This window comes from Triticum dicoccoides, chromosome 6A, assembly GCF_002162155.2.
Source record: "Triticum dicoccoides isolate Atlit2015 ecotype Zavitan chromosome 6A, WEW_v2.0, whole genome shotgun sequence".
In the NCBI taxonomy this organism is placed as follows: Eukaryota; Viridiplantae; Streptophyta; class Magnoliopsida; order Poales; family Poaceae; genus Triticum; species Triticum dicoccoides.
The window spans coordinates 387,166,646-387,192,221 of record NC_041390.1 but is presented as its reverse complement, the minus strand read 5'-3'; the positions used below and the strand labels follow the sequence as shown (position 1 = coordinate 387,192,221).

General features: G+C 49.5%; 1 pseudogene; it reads left to right on the top strand.

Annotated features, from left to right (window-relative positions):
• Window positions 1-8,914: 8,914 nt before the first annotated feature.
• Window positions 8,915-25,576, top strand: part of LOC119315875 — a 55,761-nt pseudogene continuing 39,099 nt past the window's right edge.

The following is a 25,576-nucleotide window of genomic DNA, read 5'->3' as shown; positions in this document are numbered from 1 at the left end:
AATTCCATAGGGTCGAAACCTAACTCTCCTGTACACCCTGTTGACAAAGTTATTCCTCGCGCTTGACTTCAGGTGTAATTCATGGGCCACCTGCCTAGTGACCTATTCTGGTATCAGACGCAATACTTATTCCCATTGCTCTGAATCCCTTTCACACTTTGTTTCATGCAACGAACGATTGCCTATGTCCTTGAAACTTCTATTTTGCACATTCTTACTTTGCTCTCGATATTGTCTTAAGTTTCAATTCGAGAGTTACTTTCCGCCACCTTCCCTGATGTTATCTACCAGATAAACAAACATTGTAGCGGCTCGTTCTTCCGTAATAGCCCCTTATCCTTTCGTAAGTACGATGGAGTTCCCAAACAAAGGATGCCTACTTCATCATGATAACCTGAGGTAAAGAAATAAAGACATCAATGAAGAGGATTGACTACTTCGGGAAGAGCAACCAAGACCAAGAAGACTTGTTAGAATTTCGTAACCAGAACCTTCCCCCATTACTCTGCCTCTTAAATCTAGGGACGAGATTTCTTGTAGTGGAGGAAAATTGTGACGCCCGGATAATTAAGCTACAGTAATCCCACATTAATGAGGCCACGTCACCTTAGTTACTGTTGTTAATCTCGCATTGATTCAAATCCATTCCAAATTCAAATTTAAAATAAAGTCAAACTGTCAAAGTTTTCAGACGTTAAAACTAAAATGGTCTATGTGTGACAAATAATCTGTAGAAAATATTAGAGCAGAAACCACATTTTTATAGAGTAATTAAAAGCCCCAAAGTAAATAAAAAATCACTTAAACAATTAAATAAATGCCCTTTATAATTTATAAAGTATTAAACTATTTTAATTAGGAGTGAAACTTTTGGTGGCAGTGGTAAAAATAGTCACACTAATTTAGGTGCTCTTGTATGTATTTTGTAAGACAAAAACAAATGAGAAAAAGTTAAAACAATCAAGAAAAATTCCTAAAATAAAAAGGAAAAGTCACCCCTCCCTGCTGGGCCTTGACCCAGATGGCCAACCAGCCCAACTGGCCAACAGGCCGCCAGGCCGGCCCACCCCATGCCTACACCTAACCCCCTCCCCTCGTGACCTAACTGCTGCACCCCACTCCCCACTCGCTCCCCCCATGTTCCCCTCGCTCCCTCTGCCCCTCTCCCAATCCAAATCGAGGGGCACGGACCCCGGCGACCACGCCGCCCCGCGCCCGGACGCCAGCGCCCACCCGGTGCCTCCCCTCGCCAGACGCCTCGCCCTCTGCGCCGACCCCAGTGAACGCCGTAGGCGTCGTGCCGTTCACCACTGTCCTCCTCACCCCGAGCCCACTACCATCCCCGTCTGGCTCCCTGTGAGCCGCGCCTGCCTCCCCCCTCTCGAAACCCTCCCTCCCACTCTCGTTGCGTCCAGCATGCTCGGCCACGCTTGCCGCCCTCTGACCCCGCGCCAGCCACGCCAGTGGTCGCGCGCTGCGTGCGAACCTGCTCACCTGCGTCGCCCGCCTCTGATACGTCTCCAACGTATCTACTTTTCCAAACACTTTTGCCCTTGTTTTGGACTCTAACTTGCATGATTTGAATGGAACTAACCCGTACTAACTTTGTTTTCAGCAGAATTACTATGGTGTTATTTATGTGCAGGAGCAAACGTTCTTGGAATGACCTGAAACTTCACGGAGCAACTTTTCAGAAAATATGAAAAATACCTGCAGAATATGAAGGCTAGGGGGGCTACCACCTGCCCACGAGGGTGAGGGCACGCCTGCCCCCTAGGGCGTGCCCCCTACCTCGTGGGCCTCCTGTTGCCTCTCCGACTCCAACTCCAACTCCATATATTGAGTTTTGGGGAGAAAAAAATCAGAGAGAAGAAATCATCGCGTTTTACGATACGGAGCCGCCGCCAAGCCCGAAAACCTCTCGAGAGGGCTGATCTGGAGTCCGTTCGGGGCTCCAGAGAGAGGAATCCGTCGCCATCGTGATCATCAACCATCCTCCATCACCAATTTCATGATGCTCACCGCCGTGCGTGAGTAATTCCATCGTAGGCTTGCTGGACGGTGATGGGTTGGATGGGATCTATCATGTAATCGAGTTAGTTTTGTTAGGGGTTGATCCCTAGTGTCCACTATGTTCTGAGATTGATGTTGCTATGACTTTGCTATGCTTAATGCTTGTCACTAGGGCCCGAGTGCCATGATTTCATATCTGAACCTATTATGTTTTCATCAATATATGAGTGTTCTTGATCCTATCTTGCAAGTCTATAGTCACCTATTATGTGTTATGATCCGTTAACCCCGAAGTGATAATAATCGGGATACTTACCAGTGATGACCGTAGTTTGAGGAGTTCATGTATTCACTATGTGTTAATGCTTTGTTTCGGTTCTCTATTAAAAGGAGGCCTTAATATCCCTTAGTTTCCGTAAGGACCCCGCTGCCACGGGAGGGTAGGACAAAAGATGTCATGCAAGTTCTTTTCCATAAGCATGTATGACTATATTCGGAATACATGCCTACATTATATCAATGAACTGGAGTTAGTTCTATGTCACCCTAGGTTATGACTGTTACATGATGAACCACATCCGGCATAATTCTCTATCACCGATCCATTGCCTACGAGCTTTCCACATATTGTTCTTCGCTTATTTACTTTCCCGTTGGTATTGCTATCATCACTACAAAATACCAAAAACATTGCTTTTACTACCGTTACCTTTTGTTACCGTTATCACTACTATCATATTACTTTGCTACTAAATACTTTGCTGCAAATATTAAGTTTCCAGGTGTGGTTGAATTGACAACTCAGCTGCTAATACTTGAGAGTATTCTTTGGCTCCCCTTGTGTCAAATCAATAAATTTGGGTTGAATACTTTACCCTCGAAAACTGTCGCGATCCCCTATACTTGCGAGTTATCAAGACTATTTTCTGGAGCCGTTGCCGGGGAGCATAGCTTTATTCTTTGAGTCACTTGGGATATATATCTGCTTATCATTATGAAGAACTTGAAGGATCCAAGAACTAAGATTTATCCCACAACTACGAGGGGAGGTAAGGAACTGCCATCTAGCTCTGCACTTGATTCACCTTCTGTTTTGAGTAAGCTTGCGACACCTACACCTGCTTTTGCTATTCGTTCTGATATGTCACATGTTATTGATGATGCCACTTCTGCTATGCATGATACTTATGATGAAACTACCTCTATGCATGATACTACTATGCCACTTAGTGATTTTCTTGATGAACAACTTGCTAGGGCTAGAGAAATTGAAAATATTGAATCTGATGATACTGATGAAAGTGATGATGAAGAATCACTTGTTATTCCTAAGGGTTATGTTTTTATCAAGAAGCTTCTTTAGCTATTTTAGCTTGCAAAAATAGAAATGAACTCAAAAGGTAAGCAATCTCTAAATGCTAGAATGAAACCTGAGCCTGCTTTTGCTACTTCACCTATCTTTGTTACTGATAAGGATTATGAATTCTCTCTTGATCCTGATATAATTACTTTGGTTGAATCTGATCCTTTTCATGGTTATGAATCTGAAACTGTTGTGGCACATCTTACTAAATTGAATGATATAGCCACCCTGTTCACTAAAGATGAGAGAACTTGTTACTTTTACATCCTTAAAATATTCTGTTCTCATTAAAGGGTGATGCTAAGATATGGTTTAATTCTCTTGATCCTGGTTGTGTGCATAGTCCTCAGGATATGATTTATTACTTCTCTGCTAAATATTTCCCTGCTCATAAGAAACAAGCTGCTTTAAGGGATATATATAATTTTGTGCAAATTGAAGAAGAGAGTCTCCCACAAGCTTGGGGGAGGCTTCTCCAATTACTTAATGCTTTGCCTGATCATCCTCTTAAGAAAAATGAAATACTTAATATCTTTTATAATGGACTAACCGATGCCTCCAGAGATTACCTGGATAGTTGTGCTGGTTTTGTTTTCAGGGAAAGAACACCGGATGAAGCTGAAATTCTATTGAATAATATGTTGACAAATGAAAATAATTGGACACCTTCGGAGCCAATTCCTGAGCCTATTCCTAAACCAACTCCGAAGAAAAGGGGTATTCTATTTCTCAGTCCTGAAGATATGCAAGAGGCAAAGAAATCTATGAAAGAAAAAGGTATTAAAGCTGAAGACCTCAGAATTTACCTCCTATTGAAGAAATACATGGTCTTAATTTACCGCCTGTTGAAGAAACATATAATCTTAATCCTTTACCTATTGAAGAAACTCATGGTCTTGATAACCTAACACAGGTAGTAAAGGTAAATTCTCTCTATAGATATGATAAAGCTGAAATCCCATTTACTAAATGTCGAGTGGTTGGTGCGACATATGCCAACGGGTGGCTTATCATTGTGGGAGCCAATAAAACATCGCCGGTGCCTGGAAACGGGATAAGGCGAAGACATGCACGCCGACGGATCTTACCCAGCTTCAGGGCTCTCCGTGGAGATAACACCCCTACTGCTGCTCTGCGGGGTCTCCGCATGGTCACTAGATCAACAAATAGCTACAAGAGGCTCCTTGAGCTGTTAGGTGAAAGGATTAAGAAGGGCAAGGCTAGCCTGCCTCTCCTCTCGATATGATGTCTAGAACTGCTGGAAAGGGGATACCCCTGCATGGGTCCCCTGGGGGGTTTATATAGGCCTACCCCCTAGGGGTACAATGGTAATCCGGCTGGGCGCGGGCCCCAGCCGTCTGTGTCTACGCTCGCCGGCTTCTCTGCTGACCGACGGGGCCCGCCGACTTGGGGACCCCGCTGGCTGTCGGCCTTCTGGTCGACAGGCCGGTCCCACCGCTCGGGGTCTTGTCGGGGGCTGGTTACTATTGCCTCACCTCTAGTGACGAGGGCTTTGTCGTGGTAAGCATAGCTACAGTGGCGCCGCCGGGCGGCTCGTCACTGTAGCCCTACCCCGTCTTATCTCCTTAATGAGGCGCCTCCTTCGATGGAGAGAGCGGGTCGGCTATTGGGAGCCGGCCATACCCCAGGCCGACTGCCGGAGGCCTGGCCTCTTTTGGGTATCTCCCTGACTAAGGGGGCCCGCCACCCACAGGTCGTACTGACTGCTCGCCGTGGGCGATGTCATGGTCAACATGGCAACAATACCGCGCTGGACGGGTGATGGCCGCCCCGTACGGCGTACTGTGGCCATGCGTGCCCCGGGATTCGGGGGTGGTAGGCTTCACTGTAGCCACGCCCCATCTCATCGCCGTTATGTGGGCGCAGACTTTGAGGGCACGATCTTGGCCGCCTGCTGAGGGGTCGGCTTCTTGGAGTCGGCCTTCTCGAGGCCGGCTTCTTGGAGCCGGCCCTCTCATGGTTTTGTTTCACAAGGATTCTAGGGCTGGGCCGCCTTCGTGCAGCCGGCCTGAGAGGTAGCCAGCTGGGGGAAGGCGGCCCCACATCTTGGACGCTTGGAGGCTCGATCGGCCTATAATTTTTCTGACGAGCCAGGGGGAGCCGGCTAGGCTACCCGTGGTCATTTACTCCGACAGTAGTCCCCAAAGCTGGTTGGGCTCCGAGGTAGAAAAAAGATGAGAAGCTCAGTCAGCTTCCTATCCTGAGGAGCCGGAAACTGGGAGCCGGCTTTGATTAGGCGCGCCATCTTCTGGAGGTTTCGAAGCTTGAAGGCGGGAACCAGTCGGCGCGTGAGTCAGGCTGCGAGCTGACCGCTCATTGTTGCGCGCCACGTGGCACCCTACGGCTGGAGGGGCCTACCAGCCCACGCGCGCGACGGGACGCCGCCGCAGTCCAGGGCCCGCCACTATGGGGCCTCGGCCCACGCATGGATCTTCTGCGGCCCGGATGGACCGCGCGCCTCCCAGCGGCGGTTACCGCACGCCGTGAAGGTGCAATAATCGTGGGGCTTGGGGGAGTGGGCGGAGTTAACCCCACATCCCCCCACGCTCTGCCTCCTCGGCTTCGTCGCACGAGACTATAAGTAGGGGGAGAGGAGGGGAGCGCCAAACGCTCGCACGCTCGCCCTCACTCCACCCCTTCCTTCTTCTTCATCCTCCTTCCCGTCGCCACAGCTACCCGCCGCCGCTCGGCTTTCCCGCCAATCCTCTTGGCTCGTTGTTGCTTCGTTGTAGCAGGGTCGCGCGCCTCTCCGCCGCCGCACCTTTCTCGTTGCCGCGCCGTCCCCATGGCGCTGCGAGCTCCTGGGATGGCTCCAACGTCCATGACGATCACGTGGACTTCCTCCGCCGGACGCGGCGGCTGCCAGGCGCGAACTACGTGCATGTCCGTCTAGTGCCGGAGAGAGAGATCTCGCTGGCACCGGAGGAGGACGAGCGGGTGATCTTCCGCTCGCACTGCTTGCGCGGCTTCGGCCTGCCGGCGAGCGGGTTCTTCTGCTCGTTCCTCGAATTTTATCATCTCCAGCCGCATCACCTCACGCCAAACGCGGTGATGCTGCTGTCGGCCTTTGTTGCCCTGTGCGAGGGCTTTCTTGCCGTCCTCCCCACCCTCGAACTCTGGGGGGAATTCTTCCAGTGCAAGCTCAGCACTGTCGTCGCGGGCGTGCCCGCCCCTTGCGGTGCCTTCATCGCCATGCGGAGGACGAGCAACAATAATCCATTTTTGGCCATCCCGCTGATCCAGTTGGTGAAGCTCTGGCAGAAATCTTACTTCTACGTGAAGAACATCGCTTCGCAAGGCGACTTCGTCAACCTGCCGGCTTACGTAGCCGGCCCGCCGGCTGGGAGGCAGCCCTCATGGTCCTACCAGGCCAGGTCGCTGTCTCAGGGTGGGGCCGCCTCCATTGCACGGCTCTGGGTGATGATCTAGTCGGAGGGTCTGACCAGGGCCGACCTGGTGGCCGCCTTCGTGGAGCGCCGGGTGCTCCCGCTCCAGGGCCGGCCTCATATGATCTGCAAGATGAGCGGCCGCTTCGACCCGTGTCGGCTAAGCACCAAGGAGATGCCTCATGCCGAGGTGTCTTACATGGTAAACTACATTTCCAATTGCAAGCTCACCGAGGAGTGGCAGTACGGCAAGGAGCCGTACTCTCGCGCCAATCCTCTGCCTGTGGTAAGTTTCTTTTCTTCTCTTCTTTCCTTCTTGCCGGGTTCATGATGGCCGACTCCTGACCAGTTGGCTTGTTTTTGGCAGAATCCCATGCTTCCACCAGAAACCGGGGCTGCGGGGGTGGAACGCCAGTTCCTCTCCGATCGCACGATGGACGACGTTGACGACCCGGACCTGGGGGCGGCTGCCATGGAAGATGACGTCGCAGGGGAGGGCGGCGAGGCAGGCGGCTCTGGGCTCGGGACCGCCCTCGAGGACTGGCTGGATGATGTCGAGGCCGAAGTCATTCCGCACCGCCGACCGGCGCCCGATCATCAAGGCGCGGGCCCATCTGCCGCGACGGCAGCTCATGGTGGCGCGCAAAAACGCGGGGTCGCGTCGACCCACTTCGGCAGTCGGCCAAAGAAGCCCAAGAGTACCGCGGTGGTGACCAAGCGGGAAGAAGCGGCCACGAAGGCGGCCCACTTCCACAAGGTGGTGAAGCAGCCGCAGGCGGTTTCAGCGTAAGTGTCGTTTTTCTTACGCCTTTCTTTTTCTTCTTCGGTTGATATTCTTCTAAGCCTTCTTCTTGACTTATCAAACAGGGCCCCACTTTCTCTTGAATGGGCCCCTGCCGCCTCCATAGTCGGACCCATGGGAGGGTCCTCAAGCTCCCGCCGTGTGGATCCCCGCACCGATCTTCTGGAGGCTACGGAGCGAAACGCGCGGGAGGCGTGGGAGGAGCGGGAGGCGGAGGAGCGGAGGGCGGCTCAGGAAGCGGAGGAGAAGTCGGCGGAGGCGCGAGCCGGCGCGGCTGCCAAGGCCCAGGCGGAGGCCGCGGACACGGAGAAGGAGACGGAGGCCCTGCAAAACCAGCCTCCGCAGCTCGTCATCCCCCTCCGCGCCGCGGCTCCTGACATCCCAGTGCCCTCGACGGAGGAGGTCGGCCGCGGCCAGCCGGCGATGGAGAGGGAGGCGGCATCGTCGCCGCCGACTAGAACGGGCTAGGGAGGTCGGCCCGATGCACCGCTCGTGGAGCCGGCTGGAGGCGAGCCGACCGTGGGGGCGGATCTGGTGGTCTTGTCACCGTCTCGTCGGCGCGCGGGGAAGGCGACTTCGGCGCCGGATCCGCAAAAAACTGCGGGCGCCAACTCGTCGGCCCAGGACCTGCAAGCGGCCAGTGATAGCTCGTACGGGTGGACGCCGGGCGGCGGGACGGCCGTGCTGAACGTGGTGGCGCAGGACGTCCGTAACCGGCTTCAGGCCCAAGCTACCGCGCTGAAGCAGTATACTCAAGAATTTCTCACGACTCGCACGGTGATCCGAGTGAGTCCACCCGTTTTTTGTTGATTGCTCCTGATTTCTTCCGTGGGGGCGTGTCAATGCACCCACTGGGTGTAGTCCCCGAGTTCCGAGTCGGCTGATGAGCAGGCGGCTTGGAACTTCTTGGTAGACTTCGATTGCCGTCTTGTTCTTACTCGCATCTCTTATCTTATCTGCAGGAGTATCATAACCTCCGCGCAGCTGCCTTCAACTCCCAAGCCCGGGAGTTGAATCAGAAAGCCACCGATCTGACCGAGAGCCGGAGTAAGTGCTTCATCTTTTGTCTCAAGTGGGGGCGCGTCAGCACACCCACTGGGTGTAGTCCCCGAGATTCGGGCCGACTGTTGAGCAGTCGGGTCAGATCTTTTCCTGACGACTTCTTTCTTCATAACTGCAGGGGCCAATGCTGACCTGAGGGGCTAGCTAAGCAGAGCCTAGACCACCCTTCGCGCCAAGGAGGCCGAGTGCGCCGCCCTGGCTCAAGAGCGCGATCGCCTGGCCAAGAAACTGGCCGACCAGGAGGAGAGCCACAAGGCAGCCTTGAAGATGGCGCAGGACAGCGAGGCCGCCCTCAAAGCCGAATATGAGACCGAGGTGGCAAACTGGGCCGAGGCAAGGCAGGCGCTGAGTCAAGGCTACAGCCGGGTGGAAGACTTAATCGACGGTAGGTCGCCTTCTTCTTCGTTTCTTTGCCTGCCTCCTGCCATCTGGTTCGTCTTTTGATTTTGTGCTACTGCTTTCTTCTTTGTGCAGATTACTTTCCTGGCAACTCTGTTGCCGCCTCCCAAGCCATTGAGGTTTACCGCGACGCACGACGGCAGGAAGGGGCCGAGATCGCACCGGGTGCCGGTCGGTCACTTGAGGAGCAGCTTCTGGCGCTTCAAGCCCGCCTGCAGCCGGCCCACCGCATGCTCCACCGTGTTCAGCGCGCCGGGGCGCAAGTGCTGGCTGCCCTCTGGCCCAGCGAGGTGGTTCCCCGCACCCTAAGTCGGACTGCCGATTTGTTGGAGGTCGCAGTCGGCCGCTTTGAGGCTTGGAAGGCGTCAGCAGCCCGGTCCGGCACTGGGCGGGCGCTGGAATTCATCCGAGCTTGGTATCCTGGGCTGAACTTGGACCAGCTAAGCACCTGGTGGCAGGAAGCCGACGAGGAGCTGGAGGTGGTGCGGCCGGCTATCATCCAGCACGCCTCGGCGATCGCCGAGTACACCGACACCAGCGCCTTTGCCCCTGAGGTGGATGATGCTGGCGTCGCTCAGCCGGAGGAGTGGTTCGGGCTGAACCCGGCGGAGGGTGAGGACTCGGTGGAGGAGATTGCTTCCAGCAATGGGGGCGAAGAGGAGGAGGGGGAGGATGGTGAAGACGTTGTGCCAGACGGCGAAGCGACCAGCCCGCCTCAGCCTGATCGTGCCTCCAGCAACGAGGCGCGCGCAAGCGCGCCGCCTGCAAGAGGTGATGATCACGCCGAGACTCGCCAGCCGGCCACTCCTCCAGCCCGCACTGTCGTCTCTACTGACCTGCCTGACTCGCCCGTCGCTCCCTTGGCCTGATCCTCGTCCTTGCTTTTCCTGCTCGTTACTCTTTTGAACAAATTTATTAAATTTGCGCAGTTCCACCCACTGGGGGTGTGTTTAAACTATGTTGAATGCTGGCCTTTTGAAGGTCTTTTGTGTAAATATAACCATGCATGAGTTTGGCTTCCGCTCATGTTTGCTTTCATCTTTTTGGCTTTTTCCTTTGCCGCCTTCCTGTGGCCACCGCCTTCCTAGCCGGACAGCTGTTCTGCAGTCTGTGGCTGGGGAAGGACTTGGTTTTTTTTTGGGAAGACAAGTACTTGAGCTTTCTTAGATTGCAGCAAGGTGAACGGGAAGCCGGCCAGCCAGCTGCTCTGGTAGCCGGCTGGCGGGGTCGGGGGGCGGCTCGTGTTGTATAAGTTCGTTAGTCCTTAGCCGTTTTTCGTGTGGGCATCCGTTCCTGCCGTTGGCTCTTGCCAGTCGGACAGTCGATTCTTCGAGCTGCGACTTTTGACAAGAGGGGGCTTGGGTGCCGGCACACTACTTGTCTGACTGCAGGCAGAACTTTAGATATAACTCGAGGCGGCGAGTCCCCGGGCCGGCTGGTCGAACCCGGTGCCGGACAAAAAAAGCAAATGTAGTAACGTAATTGTAGGCATGATACTCATCTTTCGTAGATAAAAGAGGGTAGTCCCCGAGTGCTCCTCGGGGGACCCTTTGTCTCGTACTTATTTCAAAAGGTAGCATGGTACATACTGCTTTTTAACTGTAAAATCTTCGAAGGAGATTGGCATTCCATGGTCGTTCCGACTCCTTGCCGTAATCATCTCTCTTGTGTGCCTTCGGCTTCTGTGCGTCGATTAAGTAGTAGGAGTCATTGCCCAAAGCTCTGCTGATGACGAAGGGGCCCTCCCAAGGGGCCGAGAGCTTGTGTTGGCCGGCTGTTCGCTGGATCAGCCGGAGCACAAGGTCGCACTCTTGGAAGGATCTTGGCTTGACCTTCCGGCTGTGGTAGCAGCGTAGGCCCTGCTGATAGATGGCGGACCGGCTGAGGGCTAACAGCCGGCCTTCTTCTAGCAGGTCGATGCCGTCCTCTCGTGCTTCCTTGGCCTCCGCCTCCGTGTACATGGTGACCCAAGGTGAGTCGAACTCGATGTCAGTTGGGATGACAGCCTCGGCACCATATACAAGGAAGAAAGGGGTGAAGCCGGTTGACTTTTTTGGGATAGTGCGCAAACTCCATAGAACGGCCGCCAGCTCATCAAGCCAACAACCGGCCGAATGCTCCAGTGGCACGACCAGTCGGGGCTTGATGCCGGAGAGGATGAGGCCATTTGCTCGCTCGACCTGGCCGTTTGACTGCGGGTGGGCAACGGACGCTAGGTCCAGCCGGATGCCTTGTGTTGCGCAGAAACGTGCCAGTGCTCCCTTTGCAAAATTTGTGCCATTGTCGGTGATGATGCTGTGCGGTAGGCTGTACCGGGTTGTGATATCCGTGATGAATGTTACGGCAGTCGGCCCATTCAGCTTCTTGATCGGCTTTGCTTCAATCCACTTGGTAAATTTTTCCACAGCGACGAGCAGATGTGTCATGCCGCCGCGTATCGTCTTGAATGGGCCCACCATGTCTAGCCCCCAGACGGCAAAAGGCTAGGTGAGGGGGATGGTCTTGAGTGCAGAAGCCGACGGGTGTTGCTTGGAACTGAAGACTTGGCACCCTTTGCAGTTTTTGACTAGCTCCTCGGCGTCATCCAAAGCAGTCAGCCAGAAGAATCCGTGGTGGAAAGCTTTGGCGACGAGTGATCTTGAGGCCGCGTGGTGGCCGCATTCACCTTGGTGGATGTCTTTGAGGATTGCTATGCCCTTCTCTGGCTCGACGCAGCGGTGGAAGACTCTAGTGACGATGCGCCTAACAAGCTCTCGGTTTACTATTGTGTATGCTCCGGCTCGGCGTTGGACTTGTCTTGCCGAGATCTCGTTAGTTGGCAACTCTCTGTTTACTAAGAAGTTGAGGATGGGCTGGGCCCATGATGGAGTTGCGACTTCTTCTACTGTCAAAACTGCTATTGTGACCAGGGCGGGCGGGCTGGGTGGTGAAGAGTTGGAGTCGGCCACCGTCTGTTGTGTCGATGCAGTCCCCAGGCCGGCTGCAATAGCCCCCGGGATGAGTTCCGAAGTTCCTGGGCCGGGTGCGACAATGGCAGTCCACGGGCCGCCTGTCGAAGTCCCCGAGCTGCCTGCTTGGTTCCCCAAGTCGTATCTGACTGCGTCGGGGTCAGGCGGCACGAAGATGGAATCGGATTCTGGAGACGGCTTTATAGACGGCTTGAGGAAGCGGTGGAGAGAAACGTCGGCTGGTATAGCTTGCCGGGTGGAGCCTATTCGTGCCAGGGCATCTGCTTGCACGTTGTCGGCCTGTGGTACATGAACGAACTCGCATCCTTCAAAATATCCACTGATTTGCTGAACGAGGAAGCGGTAGCTCGCCATGGTCGCGTCCTTGGCGTCCCAGTCGCCAGATGACTGCTGGACCACCAAATCCGAGTCACCATAGCACAGGATCCGGCGGATGCCGAGCTCTTTGGCTAGCCGGAGCCCGTGTATGAGCGCTTCGTACTCGGCCACATTGTTGGAGGCGGCAAAATGAATTTGCAATGTGTACTTGAGCTTGTCGCCCTTGGGAGAGGTGAGGATGATGCCGGCTCCCAAGCTGGTGTGCATCTTGGACCCATCGAAGTGCATCCGCCAATGAGTGGAGTCAGGGGCCGGTGGCAGGTACTGGGTTTCGGCCCAGTCGACGAGGAAGTCGGCCAGTGCTTGGGATTTAATGGCGATGCGGGGCTGGTAGAAGATCGTGTAAGGAGCCAACTCAATGGCCCATTTTGCCACCCGGCCGGATGCATCCCGACTGCCTATGATCTCGGCAAGCGAGGCAGTACATACGACCATGATGGGGTGCTCTTGAAAGTAGGGCTTGAGCTTCTTGGAGGCGAAGTACACACCGTAGCACATCTTCTGGTAGTGTGGGTAGTTTTGCTTTGAGGCGGATAATACTTCGCTTAAATAATACACCGGCCTCTGGACTAGCTGAGCTCGGCCTTCATCTGGGCGCTGGACCACGATAACTGTGCTGACCACGCGGCTAGTGGCGGCAATATAAAGGAGCATGGGCTCTTTTTCAGTCGGCGCCGCCAAGACAGGCGGCGTGGCCAGCATCTTATTTAGCTCGTGGAAAGCTTGGCCTGCTTGGTCGTTCCACTCAAAGTGAGTGGACTTCTTCATGAGTCGGTAGAGGGGGGAGCTTTCTCTCCGAGCCGGCTGATGAAGCGGTTCAGGGAAGCCAAGCATCCGATGAACTTCTGGACGTCTTGTAGCTTGGAGGGAATCTCCGTTCTCTCTATGGCCTTGATCTTCATTGGGTTGCCCTCGATGCCGCGTTCGAAAACCAGGAAGCCCAGGAGCTGGCCGGCTGGTACTCCGAACAAGCATTTCTCGGGGTTGAGCTTGATCTGAAAACGGCGCAAGTTTTCAAATGTCTCTCTGAGGTCTTCCAGCAAGGTGCCGCGCTTCTTCGTCTTCACCACAATATCGTCTACATTGACATGGGCATTTCTGCCGAGTTGTTTGAGGAGGCATTTCTGCATGCAACGCTAAAAAGTGGCACCGGCATTTCTCAAGCCGAATGTCATAGTCAGGTAGCAGAAAGCTCCGAATGGTGTGATGAAGGCGGTCTTCAGGCGGTCAGCTGGATCCAACTTTATCTGGTGGTAGCCTGAGTAAGCATCCAAGAAGCTCAACAGCTCGCATCCGGCTATGGAGTCTATCACTTGATCAATCCTTGGCAAGGCGAAGGGATATTTGGGACAGGCCTTGTTGAGGCTGGTGTAGTCTATACACATGCGCCACTTGTTATTTTTCTTCAGCACGAGGACCGGGTTGGCGAGCCACTCTGTAAAGAAAACCTACATAATGAAGCCGGCTGCCAGAAGCCGGGCTATCTCTTCTCCTACAATCCTTCTCTTCTCTTCTGATAGTCGGCGGAGGGGCTGTTTGACTGGTTTTGCACCTTCTCGGACGTGTAGCTTGTGCTCGGCGAATTCCTTCGGAACACCCGGCATGTCCTTGGGGGACCATGCGAAGATGTCCCGATTCTCACGGAGGAAACCGACGAGCTCGCCTTCCTATTTGTTGTCCAGGTTTGCCCCGATGGTGGCGAACCTCTCTGGGTGCTCTGGGTTGAATCTGATCCTGATATAATTACTTTGGTTGAATCTGATCCTTTTCATGGTTATGAATCTGAAACTGTTGTGGCACATCTTACTAAATTGAATGATATAGCCACCCTGTTCCCTAAAGATGAGAGAACTCGTTACTTTTACATCCTTAAAATATTTCTGTTCTCATTAAAGGGTGATGCTAAGATATGGTTTAATTCTCTTGATCCTGGTTGTGTGTGTAGTCCTCGGGATATGATTTATTACTTCTCTGCTAAATATTTCCCTGCTCATAAGAAACAAGCTGCTTTAAGGGATATATATAATTTTGTGCAAATTGAAGAAGAGAGTCTCCCACAAGCTTGGGGGAGGCTTCTCCAATTACTTAATGCTTTGCCTGATCATCCTCTTAAGAAAAATGAAATACTTGATATCTTTTATAATGGACTAACTGATGCCTCCAGAGATTACCTGGATAGTTGTGCTAGTTCTATTTTCAGGGAAAGAACACCGGATGAAGCTGAAATTCTATTGAATAATATGTTGACAAATGAAAATAATTGGACACCTCCAGAGCCAATTCCTGAGCCTATTCCTAAACCAACTCCGAAGAAAAGGGGTATTCTATTTCTCAGTCCTGAAGATATGCAAGAGGCAAAGAAATCTATGAAAGAAAAAGGTATTTAAGCTAAAGACGTTAAGAATTTACCTCCTATTGAAGAAATACATGGTCTTAATTTACCGCCTGTTGAAGAAACATATAATCTTAATCCTTTACCTATTGAAGAAACTTATGGTCTTGATAACCTGACACAGGTAGTAAAGGTAAATTCTCTATAGATATGATAAAGCTGAAATCCCATTTACTAAGTGTCGGGTGGTTGGTGCGACATATGCCAACGGGTGGCTTATCATTGTGGGAGCCAATAAAACATCGCCGGTGCCTGGAAACGGGATAAGGCGAAGACATGCACGCCGGCGGATCTTACCCAGCTTCAGGGCTCTCCGTGGAGATAACACCCCTACTGCTGCTCTGCGGGGTCTCCGCATGGTCACTAGATCAACAAATAGCTACAAGAGGCTCCTTGAGCTGTTCGGTGAAAGGATGAAGAAGGGCAAGGCTAGCCTGCTTCTCCTCTCGATGTGATGTCTAGAACTACTGGAAAGGGGATCCCTCTGCATGGGTGCCCTGGGGGGTTTATATAGGCCTACCCCCAGGGGTACAATGGTAATCTGGCTGGGCGCAGGCCCAGCCGTCTGTGTCTACGCTCGCCGTCTTCTCCGCCGACCGATGGGGCCCGCCGACTGGTGGACCCCGCCGGCTGTCGGCCTTCTGGTCGACAGGCCAGTCCCACCGCTCGGGGGTCTTGTCGTAGGCTGGTTACTATTGACTTGCCTCTGGTGATGAGGGCTTCATTGTGGTAAGTATGGCTACAGTGCCACCGCCGGGCGGATCATCACTGTAGCCCTACCCCGTATTATCTCCTTAATGAGGCGCCTCCTTCGAGGGAGAGAGCGGGCCGGCTATTGGGAGCCGGCCATACCCCAGGCCGACTGCGGGAGGCCTGGCCACTTTTGGGTATCTCCCTGACTGAGGGGGCCCGCCACCCACATGTCGTACTGACTGCTCGCCGTGGGCGACGTCATGGTCAACATGGCAACAGTGCCACGCCGGACGGGTGATGGCCGCCCCGTACGGTGTACTGTGGCCATGCGTGCCCCGGGATTCGGGGGTGGCAGGCTTCACTGTAGCCACGCCCCATCTCATTGCTGTTATGTGGGCGCAGACTCTGAGGGCACGATCTTGGCCGCCTACTGAGGGGCCGGCTTCTTGGAGTTGGCCTTCTCGAGGCCGGCTTCTTGGAGCCGGCCCTCTCGTGGTTTTGTTTCACAAGGATTCTAGGGCTGGGCCGCCTTCGTGCAGCCAGCCTGAGAGGTAGCCAGCTGGAGGAAGGCGGCCCCACGTCTTGGACACTTGGAGGCTTGATCGGCCTATAATTTTTCTGACGAGCCAGGGGGAGCCGGCTAGGCTACCCGTGGTCATTTACTCCGACACTAAATTTGCTAGCCCATGCTTAGATGAGTTTGATAAATTTATGGCTAAGCAAGAAGATTTTAATGCTTATTTTGGTAGACAATTGAAATACAATTCAAATATGCTAGAACACTTGGGTGATTATATGGCTAATGTTAAAGGTGAACTTAAACTTATTAGTAAACATGCTTCTATGGTACTCAAGTAGAACAAGTACTTAAAGCTCAAAATGATTTGCTCAATGAATTGAATAGTAAATATAATGTAATGTTGTTAGAGTTATGACTAGAGGTGGTAAAATGACTCAGGAACCTTTGTATCCTGAAGGCCACCCTAAGAGAATTGAGCAAGATTCTCAGAGAAATAATATAGATGTACCTAGTTCTTCTAAAAAGAAGAAAAAGAAAAATGATAGGACTTTGCATGCTTCTAGTGAACCTATCACTGAAACACCTAAGAATCCAAATGATATTTCTATTTCTGATGCTTAAACTCAATCTGGTAATGAACCTGAAACTAGTGATAATGTTAATGATAATGTTCATGATGATGCTCAACCTAGTAATGATAATGACATAGAAATTGAACCTGATGTTGATCTTGATAACCCATAATCAAAGAATCAACATTATGATAAGGAAGACTTTGTTGCTAGGAAACATGGTAAAGAAAGAGAACCATGGGTTCAGAAACCCATGCCCTTTACTCCCAAACCATCCAAGAAAAATGATGATGAGGATTTTGAGCGCTTTGCTGAAATGATTAGACCTATCTTTTTGCGTATGCGATTAACTGATATACTCAAAACCAATCCTTATGCTAAGTACATGAAAGATATTATTACAAATAAAACAAAGATACCGGAAGCTGAAATTTCCACCATGCTTGCTAATTATACTTTTAAGGGTGGATTACCAAAGAAACTTGGAGATCCAGGAGTACCCACTATACCATGCTCTATTAAAAGAAACTATGTTAAAACTGCTTTGTGTGATCTTGGAGCCGGTGTTAGTGTTATGCCTCTCTCTTTACATCGTAGAATTGATTTGAATAAGTTGACACCTACTGAAATATCTTTGCAAATGGCTGATAAATCAACTGCTATACATGTCGGTATTTGTGAGGATGTGCCTGTTGTAGTTGCAAACGTTACTATTTTAACAGACTTTGTTATTCTTGATATTCCCGGGGATGATAGTATGTCTATTATTCTTGGAAGACCCTTTTCGAATACTGCAGGGGCTGTTATTGATTGCACTAAAGGCAATGCCACTTTTCATGTTAATGGTAATGAGCATACGGTACACTTTCCGAGGAAACAACCTCAAGTTCATAGTATCAACTCTATTGGAAAAATTCCACCGATTATATTTGGAGGTTTTGAATTTCCTCTTCCTACTGTCAAGAAGAAATATGATATTCTTATTATTGGGGATGTGCATATCCCCGTTGAGGTAACATAGTGTTATTCGAAGTTTCTCCGGTTCCATGTTATTCGGAATGAGTTCGTTAACAAGACTTGATCAACCTTGTTAATGGATTCCTTTTGATGATCATGAGATGGATGAAACTAGAAGGCACAACCTTCTATACCCCACTTTTACTTTCTGTTATTTATATTAAATAAAATAAAAATAAATATTTTTCTGTCTGTTATCTGATTATCCATGCAATAAAAAAATACCTCGAAAATAAAAGTTCTCCAAATGCCTTGAAATTTAAATATGATTTTTTCTAGAATATTTGAGAATATTTGGCACTGAGAACACAACAAGGGGGCCAACCACCTGCCCACGAGGGTGGAGGGCGCGCCCTACCCCCTGGGCGTGCACCCCTACCTCGTGGGCCCACGGTGGCCCTCCTCCACTTATCATTTCACCCATACACTCCTTCTTCCTCCCCCAAACACGAATATCCAGCTCAAACCCGAGTCCAAGCTCGTTTTGCTACCATTTTCGATCTCCTTGCTCAAAGCACCTCTCACAAAACTATTGGGGAGATTGTTCCTTGGTATGTGACTCCTCCATTGGTCCAATTAGTTTTTGTTCTAGTGCTTTATTCATTGCAAATTTTTGCTGCTTAGGTGACCCTGTTCTTGATCTTGCATGTCAAATTTATATGGTCAAAAGTAGTTTTGATGCATGATATAGGCTCTAGGCACTTGTAGGAGTAGTTGCTATCAATATTATTGAGTTTGGTTTACTTTTATTTTGAAGTTACTAAAAAATTTCAGAATTTTTCAGAGGAAGAAATATGCTTAGGAAAATGTTCCAAGGTGGTTCTTCAAGGAAGCAAGGACCCAGGCTTGCAATGCGTGATGCTGATGACGAGCCACCAAGAGACGCTCCAGTGCATCCTTATGAATGGCCTTCTGAGAACTTTATGGATCGAGCAGGAATTAAGGAAGAATTCAACACATATTTGTGTAATGCTGATCTCATGAGCTTCGAGGAAGAGAAGTGCAGCCATTATCACAACCTCACCAGTACCTTTGTGGGGAGGTTTAAATTTTCAACTTCACATAATTCTCCAACTGTCCTGTTTGATCTTTACGATAATTCTTACACTATGGACTTAGAGGATTTTACCACTGCATGCAAACTTCCACAATGGGGTAGTATAAGGTATCCTCGCAAATCTGAATTTAGAGATTTTCTTGCTAGCATAACTGTGCGAGAATCTAGAGATATTACACAAGCTACCATAGGGAGCATTCACTTTCCTGATATACATTATTTTGCTCTCTTCATAGGCAGATGCATAAATGGTAAAGATGAAGCATGTCACATGTGTGTCCCTGACCTTAGTATTCTTAGGAGTGCTCTGTTAGGAGACAAATCTTATAATCTGGGAGCCATTGTTGCATGTAGGTTGCATCTTAATAGATTCAATGGAGATTTCTTTGGTGGAAGTTATGCAACCCGCATAGCTAATTTTCTTGGTATAGTCATACGTGAAGATGATATTGAACTACCTCCTGCTTATCTAGATTTTAATGCTATGGCTCACCACCAGTTTGTCGAGAGGAACGAATCACCTCTCCAGTATCGACTAATCTTTGACAGACGTCATGCTGTCCGTATTACTCTCCCTGCTCCTACCTTCTTTGATTATCAGTCAAGAGGAAGATATACTATTACCAGAGAGGAGGCAGATGAGTACGAGAGGAGAGAGGAGGCCGCTCGTCGCCACGCTACAGCTCAGCAGGCGATAGCCGCTGCATCGCAGTACGACCCCAACTACTATTATGGATACCCGCCAGGCCAGCCGTGGCCATACACCAACTTAGGCCAAAAGCCTAAGCTTGGGGGAGTACGTATTTCCCATCGACATTACATTTATGTTCACACACTCATTGCTAGATGTCGGTGCTCATACTTTTTCATTGTATCATCCATGCTAGTTTAATTCCCTTTTTATGTTTTCTTCTTGTGTGTTTAATAAACCTTAAGAAAAAACAAAAAAATTAGTTGTAGCTTTTAATCAGTTTAATTTCCATGCTTGTAGTAGTAATTGAAAAGAAAACCCAAAAATATTTCATGTTCTTCTTTTGCTTGTTGGGAGCTTTCCCGTGTAAATAGTTTTATTTATTTTCTTTTCTTTGGGGGTCGATAGGAGAAGACCATAATTAAATTGTTGAAGTGGTTCTTATATGCATTATTGTTTATCTGACAAAAGAGCCCATATTGCCTTGTCTTCTCCTGTTTATTGAATGCCTGCAGATTCCATCTTAGTCCAATGCACGTGCACTATTATTATTATTCACATCGTTCGGTCGTGCAAGTGAAAGGCAATTATGATGATATATGATGGACTGACTGAGATGAGAAAAGCTGGTATGAACTCTACCTCTTTTGTTTTTGTAAATATGATTAGTTCATCGTTCCTGATTCAGCCTATTATGAATAAACATGTTTGCAATGACAATTAGAGATTATAGTTTCTTGTGCCATGTTTGATTAGCTATGAGTTATAATGGTTTACCTTGCGTGCCAACATGCTATTAAAATGGTTATGATGTGGTATGATAGGGTGGTATCCTCCTCTGAATGATTTAAGTGACTTGACTTGGCGCATTTTCACGCATGTAGTTGAAACAAAATCAACATAGCCTTCATGATATTTATGTTCATGGTGGATTATATCCTACTCATGCTTGCATTCGGTGTTGATTAATTTTAATGCATGTTCATGACTGTTATCGCTCTCTAGCTGGTCACTTCCCAGTCTTTTGCTAGCCTTCACCTGTACTAAGCGGGAATACTGCTTGTGCATCCAATCCCTTAAACCCCGAAGTTATTCCACATGAGTGCACTATACCTACCTATATACGGTATCTACCTGTCGTTCCAAGTAAAATTGTATGTGCCAAACTCTAAACCTTCAAATAAATATCCTATTTTGTATGCTCGAATAGCTCATGTATCAACTAGGCATGTCTGTATCTTCCATGTTAGGCGGGTTATTCTCAAGAGGAGTGGACTCCGCTCCTCACTCACGAGATAAATGGCTGGTCACCGGGATGCCCAGCCCCATGCTTTATGAAAACTAAATCAAAATAATTGCAAACAAAACTCCCCCTGAGACTCTTGTTAGTTGGAGGCACTCGTTGTTTCGAGCAAGCCATGGATTGATGCTTGTTGGTGGAAGGGGGAGTATAAACTTTACCGCTCTGCTTGGGAACTGCCTATAATGTGTGTAGCATGGAAGATATCGCCATCTCTTGGTTGTTATGTTGACAATGAAAGTATATCGCTCAAAATATTATTCACCTCTATTTCAAAACCGAGCTCTGGCACCTCTACAAATCCCTGCTTCCCTCTGCGAAGGGCCTATCTATTTACTTTTATGCTGAGTCATCACCTCTTATTAAAAAGCACCAGTTGGAGAGCACCGCTGTCATTTGCATTCATTACTATTAGTTTACATTGAGTATGACTTGACTGGATCTCCTTTACCATGAATTACAATGTCTAGTCAGTCCTTGGCCTTTAAAGGTGCTCTGCATTTATGTTTTGCGGTCTCAGAAAGGTCTAGCGAGATACCATCTTGTTATATCATATTATGATTGTTTTGAGAAAGTGTTGTCATCTGAGATTTATTATTATGGCTCTCTAGTTGATTATACTATTGATATGAGTAAACTTGAGACCTATGCGTTATTGCAAATGTGGTTAGTTATAATCTTTGCTAAAACTTGAATGCTGGCTTTACATATTTACAACAACAAGAGCAAACCGAGTTTGTAAAAGTTTTTCTTTATCACTTTCAGTTTGTCAACTGAATTGCTTGAGGACAAGCAAAGGTTTAAGCTTGGGGGAGTTGATACGTCTCCAACGTATCTATTTTTCCAAACACTTTTGCCCTTGTTTTGGACTCTAACTTGCATGATTTGAATGGAACTAACCCGGACTAACGATGTTTTCAGCAGAATTACCATGGTGTTATTTATGTGCAGGAGCAAACGTTCTCGGAATGACCTGAAACTTCATGAAGCAACTTTTCAGAAAATATGAAAAATACCTGCAAAAGATGAAGGCCAGGGGGGCCACCACCTGCCCACAAGGGTGGGGGTGCGCCTGCCCCCCTAGGGCGCGCCCCCTACCTCGTGGGCCGCCTGATGCCTCTCCGACACCAACTCCAACTCCATATATTGAGTTTTGGGGAGAAAAAAATCAAAGAGAAGAAATCATCGCGTTTTACGATACGGAGCCGCCGCCAAGCCCTAAAACCTCTCGGGAGGGCTGATCTGGAGTCCGTTCGGGGCTCCGGAGAGGGGAATCCGTCGCCATCGTCATCATCAACCATCCTGCATCACCAATTTCATGATGCTCACCGCCGTGCGTGAGTAATTACATCATAGGCTTGCTGGACGGTGACGGGTTGGATGGGATCTATCATGTAATCGAGTTAGTTTTGTTTGGGTTTGATCCCTAGTGTCCACTATGTTCTGAGATTGATGTTTTTATGACTTTGCTATGCTTAATGCTTTTCACTAGGGCCCGAGTGCCATGATTTCAGATCTGAACCTATTATGTTTTCATCAATATATGAGTGTTCTTGATCCTATCTTGCAAGTCTATAGTCACCTATTATGTGTTATGATTCGTTAACCCCGAAGTGACAATAATCGGGATACTTACCGATGATGACCGTAGTTTGAGGAGTTCATGTATTCACTATGTGTTAACGCTTTGTTCTGGTTCTCTATTAAAAGGAGGCCTTAATATCCCTTAGTTTCCATAAGGATCCCGCTGCCACGGGAGGGTAGGACAAAAGATGTCATGCAAGTTCTTTTCCATAAGCACATATGACTATATTCAGAATACATGCCTACATTATATCAATGAACTGGAGCAAGTTCTGTGTCACCCTAGGTTATGATTGTTACATGATGAACCGCATTCGGCATAATTCTCTATCACCGATCCATTGCCTACGAGCTTTCCACATATTGTTCTTCGCTTATTTACTTTCCCGTTGCTATTGCTACCATCACTACAAAATACCAAAAACATTGCTTTTACTACCGTTACCTTTTGTTACCGTTATCACTACTATCATATTACTTTGCTACTAAATACTTTGCTGTAGATATTAAGTTTCCAGGTGTGGTTGAATTGACAACTCAGCTGCTAATACTTGAGAGTATTCTTTGGCTTCCCTTGTGTCGAATCAATAAATTTGGGTTGAATACTTTACCCACTGTTGCGATCCCCTATACTTGCGGGTTATCAGCCTCCGGCCTCCCCTGGCCGCCCAATCGGCTCGCCTCCACCCAGGCGCGCTCGCCGCGCACCACAACTGTGCCCTCCCTGCGGCTGCAGCTGTTTCAGCTGCTGCCCTGCCGAGGTTCGCCACCTCTCACCGCCGCATCACCGTCGGTGCCCCGACACCCTCCGCCGGCAGCCCCGCCCGCCTCCGCAGTGCCCTTGTCGTCGCCAGCGCTCGGGCGCCCGCTGTGCCCGTTCGGGCGGCGCCAGTGTCCTGCACCCGTAACCCGTCGCCCGCGCCCGATATGGCCGTCTGGGCCTATGACATATGGGCCACATGCCCCTTTTAGTCAAACAACAAAAAAGGAATAATAATAATAATAATAATTAATTAGTTAAATAATTAATTACCTTAATTAAATCTGTTATACTAACCTAATCACTTATTAAACTAACTAATCATGTTTAGTTCAGCTCTGTCAATGACAAATGGCCCCCACGCATTAGTTTGACCCGGTCAACTAACTGCTGACGTCATGCTGACATCATGCTGATGCAATAAATATTTTTTGAATTAAACTAATCTGTTAATTCTAGTAAATGTTTGAAAATCTTAAATTAATATAAAATAAACCGTAACTCGGATGAAAAAACTTTGTACATGAAAGTTGCTCAGAACGACGAGACGAATCTGAATACGCAGTTTGTTCATTCACCACACGTCCCTAGCATAGCGAACCTGCAACCGTCCTCCTCCGGTCCGTCTGTCCGAAAACTCGAAACACCGGGAATACTTTCCCGGATGTTTTCCCCCTTCGCCGGTATCACCTATCCCTACGTTAGCTCACCCCTGGCACCGCGTATTGCCTTGTTATATTTTGTAATGCTTTGTTTGCTCCGTATTTACTATTTCCTCCCCCTCTTCTTCTCCAATAGACCCCGAGACCGGCGCTGGTGCCACTGAGTACGACTATACCTTTGCAACTGAGCTTCCAGGCAAGCCCCCCTGTTCATCCCGATATCGCCTACTCCTTCCCTCTACTGCTTGCATTAGAGTAGTGTTACTGTTTCATTGGTTTGAACCTATTCTGCTGCATAGCCTGTCCTTGTTACTTTTGTTGTTACCTTTACCTACAATCCTAAAATGCTTAGTATAGGATGCTAGTATTACATTAGTGTCCCTACACTCTTGTCCTTCTGCCATGCTATACTATTGGGCCGTGATCACTCGGGAGGTGATCACGGGTATATATTATACTGTTACATACTTATGTTGATGATTCAGAGATGGGGGCTAAAGGGGCAGGTGGTTCCACCCAGGTAGTGGTGGGCCTGGGTTCCCAGTAGCCCCCTAATGGTTACTTTGTGGTGAAGCGACAGGGCAGGTTGCGACCACCTAGGAGACAGGTGGGTCTGGTCCCTGGTCGGCGTCCGCGGATACTTATAATAACACACGTAACGAGATCTGGATATTTGATCTGAGTCTGGCCACTGGCGTATACGCACTAACCAACTACGCAGGAATAGTTATGGGCACTCGACGTCGTGGTATCAGCCGAAGCCTTCTTGATGTCAGCGACTGAGCAGTGCATGCCGGATTGGACTGGAATGCTGCTCTTGTATTAGGGAGGCTAGGTCTGCTTACCGGCCACGTTCACAAAGTGCAGGTGTGCAACTGGCGCTGGGCCCAGACCCCTGCGCGCCTAGGATTTAGACCGATGTGCTGACCTCTCTGTTGTTCCTAGGTAGGGCTACGACGTGTTGATCTTCCGAGGTCGGGTATGACCCAGGAAAGTGTGTCCGGCCAGAGGATTCGAGCGTGTTGGGTAATGTGGTGCACCCCTGCAGGGAAGTTTATCTATTCGAATAGTCGTGTCCGTCGGTAAAAGGACGAGCCGGAGTTGTATTCTGACCTTATGACAACTAGAACCGAATACTAAATAAAACACACCTCTTACAAGTTCCAGATACAACCCGGTGATCGCTTTCCCACAGGGCGACGAGGGGACGATCGCCAGGTAGGATTATGCTATGCGGTGTTCCGTGATGTTGCTCTTGCTACTCTCTTCTACATGCTTCAAGTGGGAGGCTGCCAGAAGCATAGTCTTTGATAGGACTAGCTATCCCCCTCTTATTATAGCATTCTGCAGTTCAGTCCACAGATACTACCCATTTCATTGATACCAATGCATATGTAGTGTAGATCCTTGCTTGTGAGTACTTTCACTACAAAAAAAGACACATCCATGACATTTTGGGCCGAACGAAAAAAATTGTGTCATACATATGACACTTCTATGACGATAATTGTGACAAAACCCGGTATCATCATAGATGTGGTGGGCTCCTACTTCTATGACAAAAAATCATGACAGAAAATGGGCTTTTCGTCCTGGGCGGGACGGAGACGCAGCTGCATGACATTCTTTGGACCGTCCATGACAGAAAAAACTATGGTAGAAGCGAGGGCGAGGAAAATTTCAGGGAGTTCCCAGTTACGGTGGGAGGTCAGGGGCCGAGCGATGCACGTTTCTCTCGTACACGTACGCGCGTGTGTGCGAGGCGTTGGCTCTAACTGAACACGAGCGAGGCGTTGGGCTCTAACTGAACCCGAGCGATTGCACTGCAGGCTACGTGTTACTGAACCCGAGCGATCGATCGATGGCTGTTAACTGAACCCGATCGAGCGATTCCTTCGCTACTGCTGCTAACTGAAGCCGATCGATGCTGCCTCT